This window comes from Hypomesus transpacificus, unplaced genomic scaffold (assembly GCF_021917145.1).
Source record: "Hypomesus transpacificus isolate Combined female unplaced genomic scaffold, fHypTra1 scaffold_60, whole genome shotgun sequence".
Taxonomy (NCBI): Eukaryota; Metazoa; Chordata; class Actinopteri; order Osmeriformes; family Osmeridae; genus Hypomesus; species Hypomesus transpacificus.
In genome coordinates, this window is record NW_025814033.1 from 185,001 (window position 1) to 202,500 (window position 17,500).

Below are 17,500 nucleotides of genomic sequence, written 5' to 3' on the forward strand. Positions count from 1 at the left end.
AAGACACTGTGGATCTCTCTGGCTTTTAGTGCAAGTCAACACGTCCCACCCTCTCGCCGCCCGTCCTAGCGTGACGGCGAGACCGCGTTCGGTGGCGTGACGTCCCGCCCGGCACAAAGAGCAGGCATTGGTGGTTCAGTGGTAGAATTCTCGCCTGTCACGCGGGGGCCAGTTACGGATAGGTGTAACAGAAAAAACGGGATTTTACGTGTCTGTTTTTGTCATGCCGGAGACCGGGGTTCAATTCCCCAAAAGCTGATTTATTTTTAAGCCCTGGTATGTTTTTTGTACTAAGTTTTTGTAAAATGAAGTAATTTATATAGCTTAAATATCAAGTCAGTCCAAATATGAAACTTTTGTCATCCATAGTTTTTTTTTTTATGTTTTCTGTGTTCTGTATAGATGATAGCAATAAATCCAAGACAACTCATGCTGAAATCTGAACTTTGTTTTATAGTGTATTAAGACTCAAGTTCAAAGGCAAAAAACTATTTACAATTATGTGCACATGACTAATTACACATCATTATTTACACTCTACTATGACACACCCTTTCACAGTTTCTATTATTTTACATCACTATTATTTACACACAATGATGTGCACATGACTAATTACACATCATTATTTACACTCTACTATGACACACCCTTTCACAGTTTCTATTATTTTACATCACTATTATTTACACACAATTATGTGCACATGACTAATTACACATCATTATTTACACTCTACTATGACACACCCTTTCACAGTTTCTATTATTTTACATCACTATTATTTACACACAATTATGTGCACATGACTAATTACACATCATTATTTACACTCTACTATGACACACCCTTTCACAGTTTCTATTATTTTACATCACTATTATTTACACACAATTATGTGCACATGACTAATTACACATCATTATTTACACTCTACTATGACACACCCTTTCACAGTTTCTATTATTTTACATCACTATTATTTACACACAATTATGTGCACATGACTAATTACACATCATTATTTACACTCTACTATGACACACCCTTTCACAGTTTCTATTATTTTACATCACTATTATTTACACACAATTATGTGCACATGACTAATTACACATCATTATTTACACTCTACTATGACACACCCTTTCACAGTTTCTATTATTTTACATCACTATTATTTACACACAATTATGTGCACATGACTAATTACACATCATTATTTACACTCTACTATGACACACCCTTTCACAGTTTCTATTATTTTACATCACTATTATTTACACACAATTATGTGCACATGACTAATTACACATCATTATTTACACTCTACTATGACACACCCTTTCACAGTTTCTATTATTTTACATCCCTATTCACACGGCTATTATTTACACAAGATTATGTGCACATTACTAATTACACACCATTATTTACACTCTCCTATTCATTTCCCCTTCTCAGCCAGCCATCTCAACCTCTCTGCCTCATAAAAGGCTGAACCCTTGAAGTCCCCCCAGATCAGCTCCTTCTCCATGCCTTGGTCCTGATATAGGGAGAACACCTTAGCAGGACAGTAGACATACTTCCCTGCCACTCCTGGGAATCCTGTGTGGACATGAGGGCTATCAGGGCCTTGTTTCAAGACACGGTGGCAGAACCTGCACAGCCGCCCCTGTGGTGGCACATCTGCTGCCTTCCTTTTGGCCTTCTGGCCCTGCACTTTTTGCTGCGTTGCAGCAAGCTCCCGCTCAAAAAATGGGGTGTCCATGAAGTCCACCAATTCCATCCTGGGGTTTGTAAGTCCCTCTGCCCCATATTTTTGGTGGACTTTGGTTGAGCAGTAAAAGTACCTGGATGGCCCATTTTGGTAAAAAAAATGAATGGATGAGCCATCGTTTTCAAACCGGGACTTGGGCTGGCCACAGGAAAGACAGGTTTTTGTTTTCTTCTTTTGTCCTCTGGCTTGTTGCTGTTGCTGTTGCTGCTGCTGTCTTTGCAGAATGTCACTCACCATTCTCTCAATCGTTTCCTCTGTCAGTGGCGATGCCTTGGCTGGAGGATTCACAGTGGCAGGTGAGAGGGTGGTTACAGGCACAGTGACAGTGTCACTGTTCTCAGTCAAGCGCTGCCACAGCTGTTGGGTTTCCAGCAGCTTTTCTGGACTGACATTAAGTGAGGAGCTGGTGTTCTGCAGCTTGGCCAGATATTTTATATATCTGCAGATGTGCAGCCGTGTTGTCGGGTGTAGGAGGGAGTTTGGGTCAGTGATGGAACTGTGGACCATGGCTGCATACTCATGGTCCACAAGCCTCAGCATGTCCTTCTGTCCATGGTACGTGGTGAGCAGACCATCAATGGCCACTTTCATAGGGCTAGTCCACCTGGTGTGGTCGAGCACAAAGACCCGGCCTCCAGTTTTAACAGGCCCGGTGCGGGCACTCCGAGGAGAGGCAGCCATTGGAAGGGTCGGTGTGTATGGCACAGCTGAGAAATAAATTGGATACAGTTTATTGTTAGTAAATACAGTGTATAGTTTGTTTTTGAAAACCACACATGGATGTCTGTACGTGTAAATATGTGTACAATTCAAAATGTTCCTTTCAGAATCAGAATTTGTTTTATTTGCTATGTAAGTTCACAAAACAAGGCATTTACTGTAGCAGGAAGGTGCATACAATAAACATATACGTATCTTGAAAAAAAAACTTTAATGTTTAAATTAAAGTCTAATACTAAAGAACTGAACAATCTAAAATTACCTGTATTGTCCTGGGGTTCCTCTGAACTCTCACGCTTAGGATTCAGTGCAGCAGGGGGGAGAGGCGCAGGACAATGAAAGAGCGCTATGGAGGGCTCGCTGGAGGACTGTAGTGAGGACTGGGTGTTTGCAGTCGTAGGGGGACAGGGCTGAGCGGGGCCAGGGGTTCTGTATTTGTCCCAGTCGATAGGTACCGGACGACAGCCAGGTTCCAGGTATTTCAACCCAAACATTTCTCCAGTGTCCCTGTTTGAGGCGTACAAGGCTTTGTACTTGGGCTGGCCTGTCACCCTTACAGAGGCTGCATTCAGCTCCATCATGAGCACAGGGTCAAACATCGCTGGAAGGAGGACATCAGGCTGTTTCAGGTCCACCAGCCTCTCAAAGTTCCAGTCACCCATTGGGCCTGGTGAAAGTGGTAGCCTGGTAGCCTTCCTGCTGGGAAGTGCCTCGGACTGGGATCCAGATGGGCACTCTGGCTCCCTCCCCCTGGACATGATTCAGCTGTAAGGTTCCCCCATACCTGTACATGATCCCGTCTTTCAGCTCTGGGTCACTGAGGCAGCCCCTCAGTATGTGGACCCGCTGGATCCTCCAGGTCTTCAACATTGTTGGCTTGAAGAGCGGGACATTGTCTGGGTCCTTGGACATTTGGAAGTGCTGAAGAACCTCCTCTATCCTGGTCACCAGCTCCTGAGGCTGAGGGATCTTGGTCCTGCAGTGATCCCGGATGTGCTGCTTGGTGGGGTTTGGAGGCACAATGCCACAGAAAGTGTATGCAACTTTCAGCCTCTGCAGATCTTCCTGGTCGACCACAAGGAAGGCAGCGGAGAGGAACTGGCAGAAGGAACTGTACAGGGAATGATGCTCAGACACACACTCCCTGCAAAAACGCCTCATGCAGTGAAACAGGTCCAGCTTCATTTCTATGTCCGGGTTGAATTTTGACCTTGAGGCACAGGTGTTGGACAGCTCCCCTGCAGTGACCTCTGCCAACACAGCCTCTGTGGTCTTCCAAGCATCCCACACTAGATGTTCACCAGGGTGGGAGTCTGGAATCCTGAATGCTGCACAGCAGTCCCTACACAATTACCAAAATGGAAGAAAACTAAATGAGAAATATGCAAATATATGGGCTACATTTACAACAGAAATGTAGTTACATTCACATTATATGATTTACATGTCTTATGAATTGTGTGCTATATAATAGCCATACCTGTCCACCCAGTGGTACTTGGCCATGTCCAGTCCAGCAGCAGTGTAGCGGTTGGCCAGACCTTCATACATTGGCTCCAAGGAGCGCTCAGCCTCTGACTGCACCATCACCCAGGAGAGGATCATCCAGTTCTCGTTCATGATGGCGTAGGATGACATGGCCCCTGAGGAGAGTGTAACCTTTCTGGCAATCTTGCGCGTGTGGTCAGATCTCAACACCTGCCCAAAGGTCCCCTGTAGGAGCTTGTTGATTGCTGGCTCCTGGCGTCGAAACTCCTGGAGCAAGCAGTCTGTCAGGTATTGTGCAGACACTGACACTCCACTCCAACCATCAGCGTCTTCATAACCTCCAAAAGGAGGCACCTGGTTGTGCCCCCTGATGAAGGCACTGATCGTTTTCTGGCCACCCAAGCCCACCTCTGTGTCCTGGACATTCTGCACACAGTGCAGGTAGGAGAGATGAGCTTGCTCATATTTTAGGTGCAGCATCTCCGTCACCTGTTTGGCCATGTCATTGGGTGATTTACCCGTGCGCCTCAGCTCATGCAACACCGTTTTGCAGATGGCCTTTTTGTAGGTTAGAAAGGCTGGCAGGATGTTAGTGAAGCGCTGCGGAAGTTTGTCCAACCACTGAGGGTTGTCAGCAAACCAGTACTTCCTGCAGGTCTTGCAGCACAGACGGGATGCAAAAATGTAATATTGGCCACTCATGCCAACAATGACACGAGGCCTCCCCACCCCCGCCGATGCTATCATCGGCTGCGGACAACCATGGAGACATGGGAGCACGTAATTGTTTCTTAGGCGCTCCATGATGTCATTCTCTGGTTTCCAGATGAAAAACGGATGGAGCTGGAAATATTTGGGGGAGGGCAGGTCAGAAGAGGTCTCAATAAGCTCTGGCTGAGGTGGGTAGCGCCACAAAGAGACCATCTTCATCAGATGGCGTACTGGGCGTGAACCTGGCCACAGCCCCAAAGCTTCCATCTCCGTCTTAATCCAGATCCGCTGCTGATTGGAGCAGGTCCAGCGACAGACATCCGAGTCATAGCTAGGGACACTATTGGATACTGCAGGAGAGGGTGCAGGCTGTTCACTGGATGCAGGGTCTACTGGAGGAGCAGGGTGTGACAGAGCTGTGAAAAAGCAAAAACCAGATTGAGATATTAACATTTAATCGGCCGTGAAAACATTCTGTTTCTCTTTTCTCTCAATAAGTGGCATGAAATGACAATGTTTTACTTTTCAGAAAACTAACTTGTTTATAGACAACAAAATAAGAGTTTGTGTCCATTGAAAATGAAAGGACATACTGTGTTCTGACAAAGTTGGTAGTGGGATCAAAGATTGACCCAAGGCAAGCAGCTGAGGAGGTACCGGTAGGCAGACCTTCACTGGAGCGGAGGAAGCTTGTGGAGATAAAATAACACAAACTTAAACATGAATGGGAGACACTTTCATAGCAAATAAATATGAGACATACATGTACAGATATCAACCTTGCAAAGGAGAAGCAGTTGTGGGGCAGTCAGTTGGTCTAGAGAGTGTAGCTGTTGGTTTGCTCCTCACTGTTAAGGAAAACGAAGTGTTATCATCTGACCCCTCGACACAGTTTGGCGTGCCAATCTTATTTGTATGTGTAATTGGTAAGAGTCACTTCTGCCTTACTTGTTATCAACATAATAACAAAGCTATCCCTGCATTCTGATTAATAAATGCATTCTGATTAGTTAAAAAAATTAATACAAATGAAGATTTTTTTAATCAAATGGTATATAGATAGATTTGATATTCTTCTATAAAATCTAACTATATCAATTTGATATTTCAATGATAACAGGTAAAGCTCAGTGACAATACCAAAATAAAATAATAAATAGTCAAGGGTTTGGCATCTAGATTTCAAAGGAGAGAGAAACTGCAGTTTTCATGTAGGTAAGTAAAGAAGTCATAGTTAAATTACGTTTTTAATTTTAAATGAAAGTGTGCTACAGACTTTTTCATCCTTGTCCAATTGGCATGCCAAACCCTTGACACAGCTTTATAGAAAACATGCAGAGATAGAACTAATATAAACACTTACCCTCATCGCTGACATGTTACATCCTTAAGACAGTAGTAAGTAGAACAAAAGAACACAAGCATCAGAACAGGCCAGAACACGACCAAAATAATAAACAAGCATATTAAAACTCAGTTATGGTAGATAATTCTGCGGGTGACCAAATTATCCTCCAAAACTGATGGATGGTTAACCTCTAGCAGTGGATGAAGCCGATGTCCCAACTGCTTCTACTGCTGGTGAACCTGGACAGACAATGAGTACATTGCATTATGTTTAAATAATACATTTGAATTGATATGAAAGTGACTGAAATAAGTATGGACATGTTCCTTTAGTTAACTCACTCAGCTGGGTCCCAAACTTGGAAGAGGACAGACTCAGCATTGCCCTCTCCAAATCCTCATCATCCTCTATGACTAGGAAATAAAACAAAGGTCACATTACAATTTGTATGGAACAAATATGTAAACCGTTATGTAAGTGATGTATGTTACATGAACAGACCTGGAGGATGAGAGGCAGGGGTTGAGGTGGTATTGGAGTCGGCAACATTAAGGGGTTGAAGTGTGGATGCTGTCAGGGTCCTTTGCTTCATAAGGTACTGCTGCAGATTGTGCATTTTGCTGCGCTGCACGCACTTCTTTCCCATTATGAACGCTGCGTACCCATCGGCTCTACCGTTCCAAATCTCCCCCCAGGTGCTTTTAGCCCTGGAACCAAAGCCAACTAGGTTGTCATGGTCAGAAGCAACGGGTGCAGCGGGTCTTTTGACAGAGTACCTCCGGAGGTCCTCAATTTCCTGAAAGCCTTTGGTGTACTCCAGGAAGGACAGTAGGCTGTCTTTACTGTGGCCCGCTGGGTTGAACTGCCCGGCTGTCTGCTCCTGATCTACCTTGTTGATGAGGTACAAGGTGTAGCCTACATCATTCTCCAGCAGCCACCTGAAGGACTTTCCTTTGTATTTTCCAAACTGGAGGATGTATTCACCTAACACCTCCAGCCGGTCAGACACATCCCCCCCTCTCAGAAACACCTCTGTGTGGGCGTTGGTTTTCACCATGTCTTCCCTTTGAGGTGCAGACTTGTCCTGGGGGGAGGGGTTCTCTTTGATCCTCTGAGCTTCTTCAGAGGGGTCCTGTCTCAAATACCCAGACGGGCCTTTTCTGAAGGAGACTTGCATTTTTCCAGGGAAAAACTTCTTCATATTGATCTCTACAAAAGACAATGTGCATAGAGTGATAAAAATGATTTTATTTAGATTGTTTCAATTAAACAATATACTGTAATACTAAATCTGTTATTATTTATGCTGTTAAAAATTCTTCAACATTGCCCACTGTAGCCTACTCATGAAACGTGAGCTAGTTAGTCTAGTTATTAGAACAACTGTCATTGTAATTTATTTATGTATTCATTGGCCTCTGTATTGTAACATGACATGATCAAGCAACCTACAGTATCGTCCGTTTTAGCCGACTAGTTAATGGGACGCAACCGATCTAAATACAGTTTGAGTTTAGCCGACTACTGTTCCAATAACGTGAGCGAGTAAACCAGATACAGACAGTGTAAAATATGAAATATGAGCCGACTAGCTCTATTGTACTGTAGTTCAGACTACTGTACTGGTACAGTACGTGAGGTACTTAGCAAACTTTATAAATTGCCGACTACTGTTCCAATAACGTGAGCGAGTAAACCAGATACAGACAGTGTAAAATATGAAATATGAGCCGACTAGCTCTATTGTACTGTAGTTCAGACTACTGTACTGGTACAGTACGTGAGGTACTTAGCAAACTTTATAAATTGTACAATCGTTTTCTATATCCTACACTTAGTGACATCTCCAGGTAGAGTAGCTGGCATTAAAACAATAAGATTTACCTGTTTTTTCCGCTCGATGATGATGAAACTTCACATGCAATCGTTGATAAAAATATTGCTGTCTTCTTTCGTTCGATGAAGTGAGGTAAACTGACTCACAGAAAGTTGCCTCTCTCTTTTTCTATGGGAGTCTATGGTAAAATCGGAACAGCGACAAAAAAAACTACCAGAGGCCGTTAGAATATTACATCCGTAGTGGTTTAGCACTACCATTGAGAATGAATGGGAAACGTTTTAGAGAATTTTAGCTAAAGAATTCTCGCCTGCCGCGCGGGAGGCCCGGGTTCGATTCCCGGCCAATGCATTACTCTTACGTGAACCGTCGTTGGCCTTGTTTTGACTTGATTCGTCCTGGTCGGCGCGTGTAAGCTTGTGAGCTACCACTGCGATGGACATCACAGTCCTCGTTAGTATAGTGGTCAGTATCCCCGCCTGTCACGCGGGAGACCAGGGTTCAATTCCCTGACGGGGAGAAGTTCTCTTTTTGCGAAGTGTGGTTCACCGTCATCTCACAGGACCTGATTTGAAGGACGTTTTTATGGTAACGCTATCAGGGGAAGTGGTTCGACACATCCCTTTAGCAATAACTGAATAATGCATGTTCTACAACGTTACACTTGCACAAATAAGCGGGACACGTGGAACAATCTGTCCAGCAGGGGCTGACTTCAACCACGCCCAGATCTGCCCACAGTTCTTCACAGGACGATGATTGGTGGTTCCAACCCCTGTGTCCTGAGAAGAAGGTTGAAACCAAGCAGCCACTGTCAAGGGCAGGTTTGGGGTCTCAGATAAAAAGCTCTGGTAGGTTCCACAGAGATTTGGACTCGGATTGGTGGATTCAGAGTCCAGACCGTTACACCATGGAACCCACGCCCTGAGACTTATGGAAAGACTCACGAAAGACACTGTGCATCTCTCTGGCTTTTAGTGCAAGTCGACATGTCCCACCCTCTCGCCGCCCGTCCTAGCGTGACGGCGAGACCGCGTTCGGTGGCGTGACGTCCCGCCCGACACAAAGCGCAGGCATTGGTGGTTCAGTGGTCTCAGGCTCTTGTAGGTTCCACCGAGATTTGAACTTGGATTGCTGGATTCAGAGTCCAGAGTGCTGACCGTTACACCATGGAACCCCCGCCTTGAGGCTTATGGAAAGACTCACGAAAGACACTGTGCATTTCTCTGGCTTTTAGTGCAAGTCGACATGTCCCACCCTCTCGCCGCCCGTCCTAGCGTGACGGCGAGACCGCGTTCGGTGGCGTGACGTCCCGCCCGGCACAAAGAGCAGGCATTGGTGGTTCAGTGGTAGAATTCCCGCCTGCCACGCGGGGGCCAGTTACGGATAGGTGTAACAGAAAAAACGGGATTTTACGTGTCTGTTTTTGTCATGCCGGAGACCAGGGTTCAATTCCCCAAAAGCTGATTTATTTTTAAGCCCTGGTATGTTTTTTGTACTAAGTTTTTGTAAAATGAAGTAATTTATATAGCTTAAATATCAAGTCAGTCCAAATATGAAACTTTTCATTTTACATCACTATTATTTACACACAATTATGTGCACATGACTAATTACACATCATTATTTACACTCTACTATGACACACCCTTTCACAGTTTCTATTATTTTACATCACTATTATTTACACACAATTATGTGCACATGACTAATTACACATCATTATTTACACTCTACTATGACACACCCTTTCACAGTTTCTATTATTTTACATCACTATTATTTACACACAATTATGTGCACATGACTAATTACACATCATTATTTACACTCTACTATGACACACCCTTTCACAGTTTCTATTATTTTACATCACTATTATTTACACACAATTATGTGCACATGACTAATTACACATCATTATTTACACTCTACTATGACACACCCTTTCACAGTTTCTATTATTTTACATCACTATTATTTACACACAATTATGTGCACATGACTAATTACACATCATTATTTACACTCTACTATGACACACCCTTTCACAGTTTCTATTATTTTACATCACTATTATTTACACACAATTATGTGCACATAACTAATTACACATCATTATTTACACTCTACAATGACACACCCTTTCACAGTTTCTATTATTTTACATCCCTATTCACACGGCTATTATTTACACAAGATTATGTGCACATTACTAATTACACACCATTATGTACACTCTCCTATTCATTTCCCCTTCTCAGCCAGCCATCTCAACCTCTCTGCCTCATAAAAGGCTGAACCCTTGAAGTCCCCCCAGATCAGCTCCTTCTCCATGCCTTGGTCCTGACATAGGGAGAACACCTTAGCAGGACAGTAGACATACTTCCCTGCCACTCCTGGGAATCCTGTGTGGACATGAGGGCTATCAGGGCCTTGTTTCAAGACACGGTGGCAGAACCTGCACAGCCGCCCCTGTGGTGGCACATCTGCTGCCTTCCTTTTGGCCTTCTGGCCCTGCACTTTTTGCTGCGTTGCAGCAAGCTCCCGCTCAAAAAATGGGGTGTCCATGAAGTCCACCAATTCCATCCTGGGGTTTGTAAGTCCCTCTGCCCCATATTTTTGGTGGACTTTGGTTGAGCAGTAAAAGTACCTGGATGGCCCATTTTGGTAAAAAAAATGAATGGATGAGCCATCGTTTTCAAACCGGGACTTGGGCTGGCCACAGGAAAGACAGGTTTTTGTTTTCTTCTTTTGTCCTCTGGCTTGTTGCTGTTGCTGTTGCTGCTGCTGTCTTTGCAGAATGTCACTCACCATTCTCTCAATCGTTTCCTCTGTCAGTGGCGATGCCTTGGCTGGAGGATTCACAGTGGCAGGTGAGAGGGTGGTTACAGGCACAGTGACAGTGTCACTGTTCTCAGTCAAGCGCTGCCACAGCTGTTGGGTTTCCAGCAGCTTTTCTGGACTGACATTAAGTGAGGAGCTGGTGTTCTGCAGCTTGGCCAGATATTTTATATATCTGCAGATGTGCAGCCGTGTTGTCGGGTGTAGGAGGGAGTTTGGGTCAGTGATGGAACTGTGGACCATGGCTGCATACTCATGGTCCACAAGCCTCAGCATGTCCTTCTGTCCATGGTACGTGGTGAGCAGACCATCAATGGCCACTTTCATAGGGCTAGTCCACCTGGTGTGGTCGAGCACAAAGACCCGGCCTCCAGTTTTAACAGGCCCGGTGCGGGCACTCCGAGGAGAGGCAGCCATTGGAAGGGTCGGTGTGTATGGCACAGCTGAGAAATAAATTGGATACAGTTTATTGTTAGTAAATACAGTGTATAGTTTGTTTTTGAAAACCACACATGGATGTCTGTACGTGTAAATATGTGTACAATTCAAAATGTTCCTTTCAGAATCAGAATTTGTTTTATTTGCTATGTAAGTTCACAAAACAAGGCATTTACTGTAGCAGGAAGGTGCATACAAAAAACATATACGTATCTTGAAAAAAAAACTTTAATGTTTAAATTAAAGTCTAATACTAAAGAACTGAACAATCTAAAATTACCTGTATTGTCCTGGGGTTCCTCTGAACTCTCACGCTTAGGATTCAGTGCAGCAGGGGGGAGAGGCGCAGGACAATGAAAGAGCGCTATGGAGGGCTCGCTGGAGGACTGTAGTGAGGACTGGGTGTTTGCAGTCGTAGGGGGACAGGGCTGAGCGGGGCCAGGGGTTCTGTATTTGTCCCAGTCGATAGGTACCGGACGACAGCCAGGTTCCAGGTATTTCAACCCAAACATTTCTCCAGTGTCCCTGTTTGAGGCGTACAAGGCTTTGTACTTGGGCTGGCCTGTCACCCTTACAGAGGCTGCATTCAGCTCCATCATGAGCACAGGGTCAAACATCGCTGGAAGGAGGACATCAGGCTGTTTCAGGTCCACCAGCCTCTCAAAGTTCCAGCGTGCCACTCCAGTCATACCCTGGGCCTGGAACAGCTCAGGGGAGACACGGTTGCCAGTCACCCATTGGGCCTGGTGAAAGTGGTAGCCTTCCTGCTGGGAAGTGCCTCGGACTGGGATCCAGATGGGCACTCTGGCTCCCTCCCCCTGGACATGATTCAGCTGTAAGGTTCCCCCATACCTGTACATGATCCCGTCTTTCAGCTCTGGGTCACTGAGGCAGCCCCTCAGTATGTGGACCCGCTGGATCCTCCAGGTCTTCAACATTGTTGGCTTGAAGAGCGGGACATTGTCTGGGTCCTTGGACATTTGGAAGTGCTGAAGAACCTCCTCTATCCTGGTCACCAGCTCCTGAGGCTGAGGGATCTTGGTCCTGCAGTGATCCCGGATGTGCTGCTTGGTGGGGTTTGGAGGCACAATGCCACAGAAAGTGTATGCAACTTTCAGCCTCTGCAGATCTTCCTGGTCGACCACAAGGAAGGCAGCGGAGAGGAACTGGCAGAAGGAACTGTACAGGGAATGATGCTCAGACACACACTCCCTGCAAAAACGCCTCATGCAGTGAAACAGGTCCAGCTTCATTTCTATGTCCGGGTTGAATTTTGACCTTGAGGCACAGGTGTTGGACAGCTCCCCTGCAGTGACCTCTGCCAACACAGCCTCTGTGGTCTTCCAAGCATCCCACACTAGATGTTCACCAGGGTGGGAGTCTGGAATCCTGAATGCTGCACAGCAGTCCCTACACAATTACCAAAATGGAAGAAAACTAAATGAGAAATATGCAAATATATGGGCTACATTTACAACAGAAATGTAGTTACATTCACATTATATGATTTACATGTCTTATGAATTGTGTGCTATATAATAGCCATACCTGTCCACCCAGTGGTACTTGGCCATGTCCAGTCCAGCAGCAGTGTAGCGGTTGGCCAGACCTTCATACATTGGCTCCAAGGAGCGCTCAGCCTCTGACTGCACCATCACCCAGGAGAGGATCATCCAGTTCTCGTTCATGATGGCGTAGGATGACATGGCCCCTGAGGAGAGTGTAACCTTTCTGGCAATCTTGCGCGTGTGGTCAGATCTCAACACCTGCCCAAAGGTCCCCTGTAGGAGCTTGTTGATTGCTGGCTCCTGGCGTCGAAACTCCTGGAGCAAGCAGTCTGTCAGGTATTGTGCAGACACTGACACTCCACTCCAACCATCAGCGTCTTCATAACCTCCAAAAGGAGGCACCTGGTTGTGCCCCCTGATGAAGGCACTGATCGTTTTCTGGCCACCCAAGCCCACCTCTGTGTCCTGGACATTCTGCACACAGTGCAGGTAGGAGAGATGAGCTTGCTCATATTTTAGGTGCAGCATCTCCGTCACCTGTTTGGCCATGTCATTGGGTGATTTACCCGTGCGCCTCAGCTCATGCAACACCGTTTTGCAGATGGCCTTTTTGTAGGTTAGAAAGGCTGGCAGGATGTTAGTGAAGCGCTGCGGAAGTTTGTCCAACCACTGAGGGTTGTCAGCAAACCAGTACTTCCTGCAGGTCTTGCAGCACAGACGGGATGCAAAAATGTAATATTGGCCACTCATGCCAACAATGACACGAGGCCTCCCCACCCCCGCCGATGCTATCATCGGCTGCGGACAACCATGGAGACATGGGAGCACGTAATTGTTTCTTAGGCGCTCCATGATGTCATTCTCTGGTTTCCAGATGAAAAACGGATGGAGCTGGAAATATTTGGGGGAGGGCAGGTCAGAAGAGGTCTCAATAAGCTCTGGCTGAGGTGGGTAGCGCCACAAAGAGACCATCTTCATCAGATGGCGTACTGGGCGTGAACCTGGCCACAGCCCCAAAGCTTCCATCTCCGTCTTAATCCAGATCCGCTGCTGATTGGAGCAGGTCCAGCGACAGACATCCGAGTCATAGCTAGGGACACTATTGGATACTGCAGGAGAGGGTGCAGGCTGTTCACTGGATGCAGGGTCTACTGGAGGAGCAGGGTGTGACAGAGCTGTGAAAAAGCAAAAACCAGATTGAGATATTAACATTTAATCGGCCGTGAAAACATTCTGTTTCTCTTTTCTCTCAATAAGTGGCATGAAATGACAATGTTTTACTTTTCAGAAAACTAACTTGTTTATAGACAACAAAATAAGAGTTTGTGTCCATTGAAAATGAAAGGACATACTGTGTTCTGACAAAGTTGGTAGTGGGATCAAAGATTGACCCAAGGCAAGCAGCTGAGGAGGTACCGGTAGGCAGACCTTCACTGGAGCGGAGGAAGCTTGTGGAGATAAAATAACACAAACTTAAACATGAATGGGAGACACTTTCATAGCAAATAAATATGAGACATACATGTACAGATATCAACCTTGCAAAGGAGAAGCAGTTGTGGGGCAGTCAGTTGGTCTAGAGAGTGTAGCTGTTGGTTTGCTCCTCACTGTTAAGGAAAACGAAGTGTTATCATATGACCCCTCGACACAGTTTGGCGTGCCAATCTTATTTGTATGTGTAATTGGTAAGAGTCACTTCTGCCTTACTTGTTATCAACATAATAACAAAGCTATCCCTGCATTCTGATTAATAAATGCATTCTGATTAGTTAAAAAAATTCATACAAATGAAGATTTTTTTAATCAAATGGTATATAGATAGATTTGATATTCTTCTATAAAATCTAACTATATCAATTTGATATTTCAATGATAACAGGTAAAGCTCAGTGACAATACCAAAATAAAATAATAAATAGTCAAGGGTTTGGCATCTAGATTTCAAAGGAGAGAGAAACTGCAGTTTTCATGTAGGTAAGTAAAGAAGTCATAGTTAAATTACGTTTTTAATTTTAAATGAAAGTGTGCTACAGACTTTTTCATCCTTGTCCAATTGGCATGCCAAACCCTTGACACAGCTTTATAGAAAACATGCAGAGATAGAACTAATATAAACACTTACCCTCATCGCTGACATGTTACATCCTTAAGACAGTAGTAAGTAGAACAAAAGAACACAAGCATCAGAACAGGCCAGAACACGACCAAAATAATAAACAAGCATATTAAAACTCAGTTATGGTAGATAATTCTGCGGGTGACCAAATTATCCTCCAAAACTGATGGATGGTTAACCTCTAGCAGTGGATGAAGCCGATGTCCCAACTGCTTCTACTGCTGGTGAACCTGGACAGACAATGAGTACATTGCATTATGTTTAAATAATACATTTGAATTGATATGAAAGTGACTGAAATAAGTATGGACATGTTCCTTTAGTTAACTCACTCAGCTGGGTCCCAAACTTGGAAGAGGACAGACTCAGCATTGCCCTCTCCAAATCCTCATCATCCTCTATGACTAGGAAATAAAACAAAGGTCACATTACAATTTGTATGGAACAAATATGTAAACCGTTATGTAAGTGATGTATGTTACATGAACAGACCTGGAGGATGAGAGGCAGGGGTTGAGGTGGTATTGGAGTCGGCAACATTAAGGGGTTGAAGTGTGGATGCTGTCAGGGTCCTTTGCTTCATAAGGTACTGCTGCAGATTGTGCATTTTGCTGCGCTGCACGCACTTCTTTCCCATTATGAACGCTGCGTACCCATCGGCTCTACCGTTCCAAATCTCCCCCCAGGTGCTTTTAGCCCTGGAACCAAAGCCAACTAGGTTGTCATGGTCAGAAGCAACGGGTGCAGCGGGTCTTTTGACAGAGTACCTCCGGAGGTCCTCAATTTCCTGAAAGCCTTTGGTGTACTCCAGGAAGGACAGTAGGCTGTCTTTACTGTGGCCCGCTGGGTTGAACTGCCCGGCTGTCTGCTCCTGATCTACCTTGTTGATGAGGTACAAGGTGTAGCCTACATCATTCTCCAGCAGCCACCTGAAGGACTTTCCTTTGTATTTTCCAAACTGGAGGATGTATTCACCTAACACCTCCAGCCGGTCAGACACATCCCCCCCTCTCAGAAACACCTCTGTGTGGGCGTTGGTTTTCACCATGTCTTCCCTTTGAGGTGCAGACTTGTCCTGGGGGGAGGGGTTCTCTTTGATCCTCTGAGCTTCTTCAGAGGGGTCCTGTCTCAAATACCCAGACGGGCCTTTTCTGAAGGAGACTTGCATTTTTCCAGGGAAAAACTTCTTCATATTGATCTCTACAAAAGACAATGTGCATAGAGTGATAAAAATGATTTTATTTAGATTGTTTCAATTAAACAATATACTGTAATACTAAATCTGTTATTATTTATGCTGTTAAAAATTCTTCAACATTGCCCACTGTAGCCTACTCATGAAACGTGAGCTAGTTAGTCTAGTTATTAGAACAACTGTTATTGTAATTTATTTATGTATTCATTGGCCTCTGTATTGTAACATGACATGATCAAGCAACCTACAGTATCGTCCGTTTTAGCCGACTAGTTAATGGGACGCAACCGATCTAAATACAGTTTGAGTTTAGCCGACTACTGTTCCAATAACGTGAGCGAGTAAACCAGATACAGACAGTGTAAAATATGAAATATGAGCCGACTAGCTCTATTGTACTGTAGTTCAGACTACTGTACTGGTACAGTACGTGAGGTACTTAGCAAACTTTATAAATTGCCGACTACTGTTCCAATAACGTGAGCGAGTAAACCAGATACAGACAGTGTAAAATATGAAATATGAGCCGACTAGCTCTATTGTACTGTAGTTCAGACTACTGTACTGGTACAGTACGTGAGGTACTTAGCAAACTTTATAAATTGTACAATCGTTTTCTATATCCTACACTTAGTGACATCTCCAGGTAGAGTAGCTGGCATTAAAACAATAAGATTTACCTGTTTTTTCCGCTCGATGATGATGAAACTTCACATGCAATCGTTGATAAAAATATTGCTGTCTTCTTTCGTTCGATGAAGTGAGGTAAACTGACTCACAGAAAGTTGCCTCTCTCTTTTTCTATGGGAGTCTATGGTAAAATCGGAACAGCGACAAAAAAAACTACCAGAGGCCGTTAGAATATTACATCCGTAGTGGTTTAGCACTACCATTGAGAATGAATGGGAAACGTTTTAGAGAATTTTAGCTAAAGAATTCTCGCCTGCCGCGCGGGAGGCCCGGGTTCGATTCCCGGCCAATGCATTACTCTTACGTGAACCGTCGTTGGCCTTGTTTTGACTTGATTCGTCCTGGTCGGCGCGTGTAAGCTTGTGAGCTACCACTGCGATGGACATCACAGTCCTCGTTAGTATAGTGGTCAGTATCCCCGCCTGTCACGCGGGAGACCAGGGTTCAATTCCCTGACGGGGAGAAGTTCTCTTTTTGCGAAGTGTGGTTCACCGTCATCTCACAGGACCTGATTTGAAGGACGTTTTTATGGTAACGCTATCAGGGGAAGTGGTTCGACACATCCCTTTAGCAATAACTGAATAATGCATGTTCTACAACGTTACACTTGCACAAATAAGCGGGACACGTGGAACAATCTGTCCAGCAGGGGCTGACTTCAACCACGCCCAGATCTGCCCACAGTTCTTCACAGGACGATGATTGGTGGTTCCAACCCCTGTGTCCTGAGAAGAAGGTTGAAACCAAGCAGCCACTGTCAAGGGCAGGTTTGGGGTCTCAGATAAAAAGCTCTGGTAGGTTCCACAGAGATTTGGACTCGGATTG

General features: G+C 44.8%; 2 non-coding genes across 2 annotated transcripts; both read left to right on the forward strand.

Moving 5' to 3' along the window:
* Nucleotides 1-8,332: 8,332 nt before the first annotated feature.
* trnad-guc lies at nt 8,333-8,404 on the forward strand. The gene has a single exon. It is a non-coding gene; the product is annotated as a tRNA-Asp (tRNA).
* An 8,662-nt stretch (nt 8,405-17,066) lies between these two features.
* trnad-guc lies at nt 17,067-17,138 on the forward strand. The gene has a single exon. It is a non-coding gene; the product is annotated as a tRNA-Asp (tRNA).
* Nucleotides 17,139-17,500: the final 362 nt, after the last annotated feature.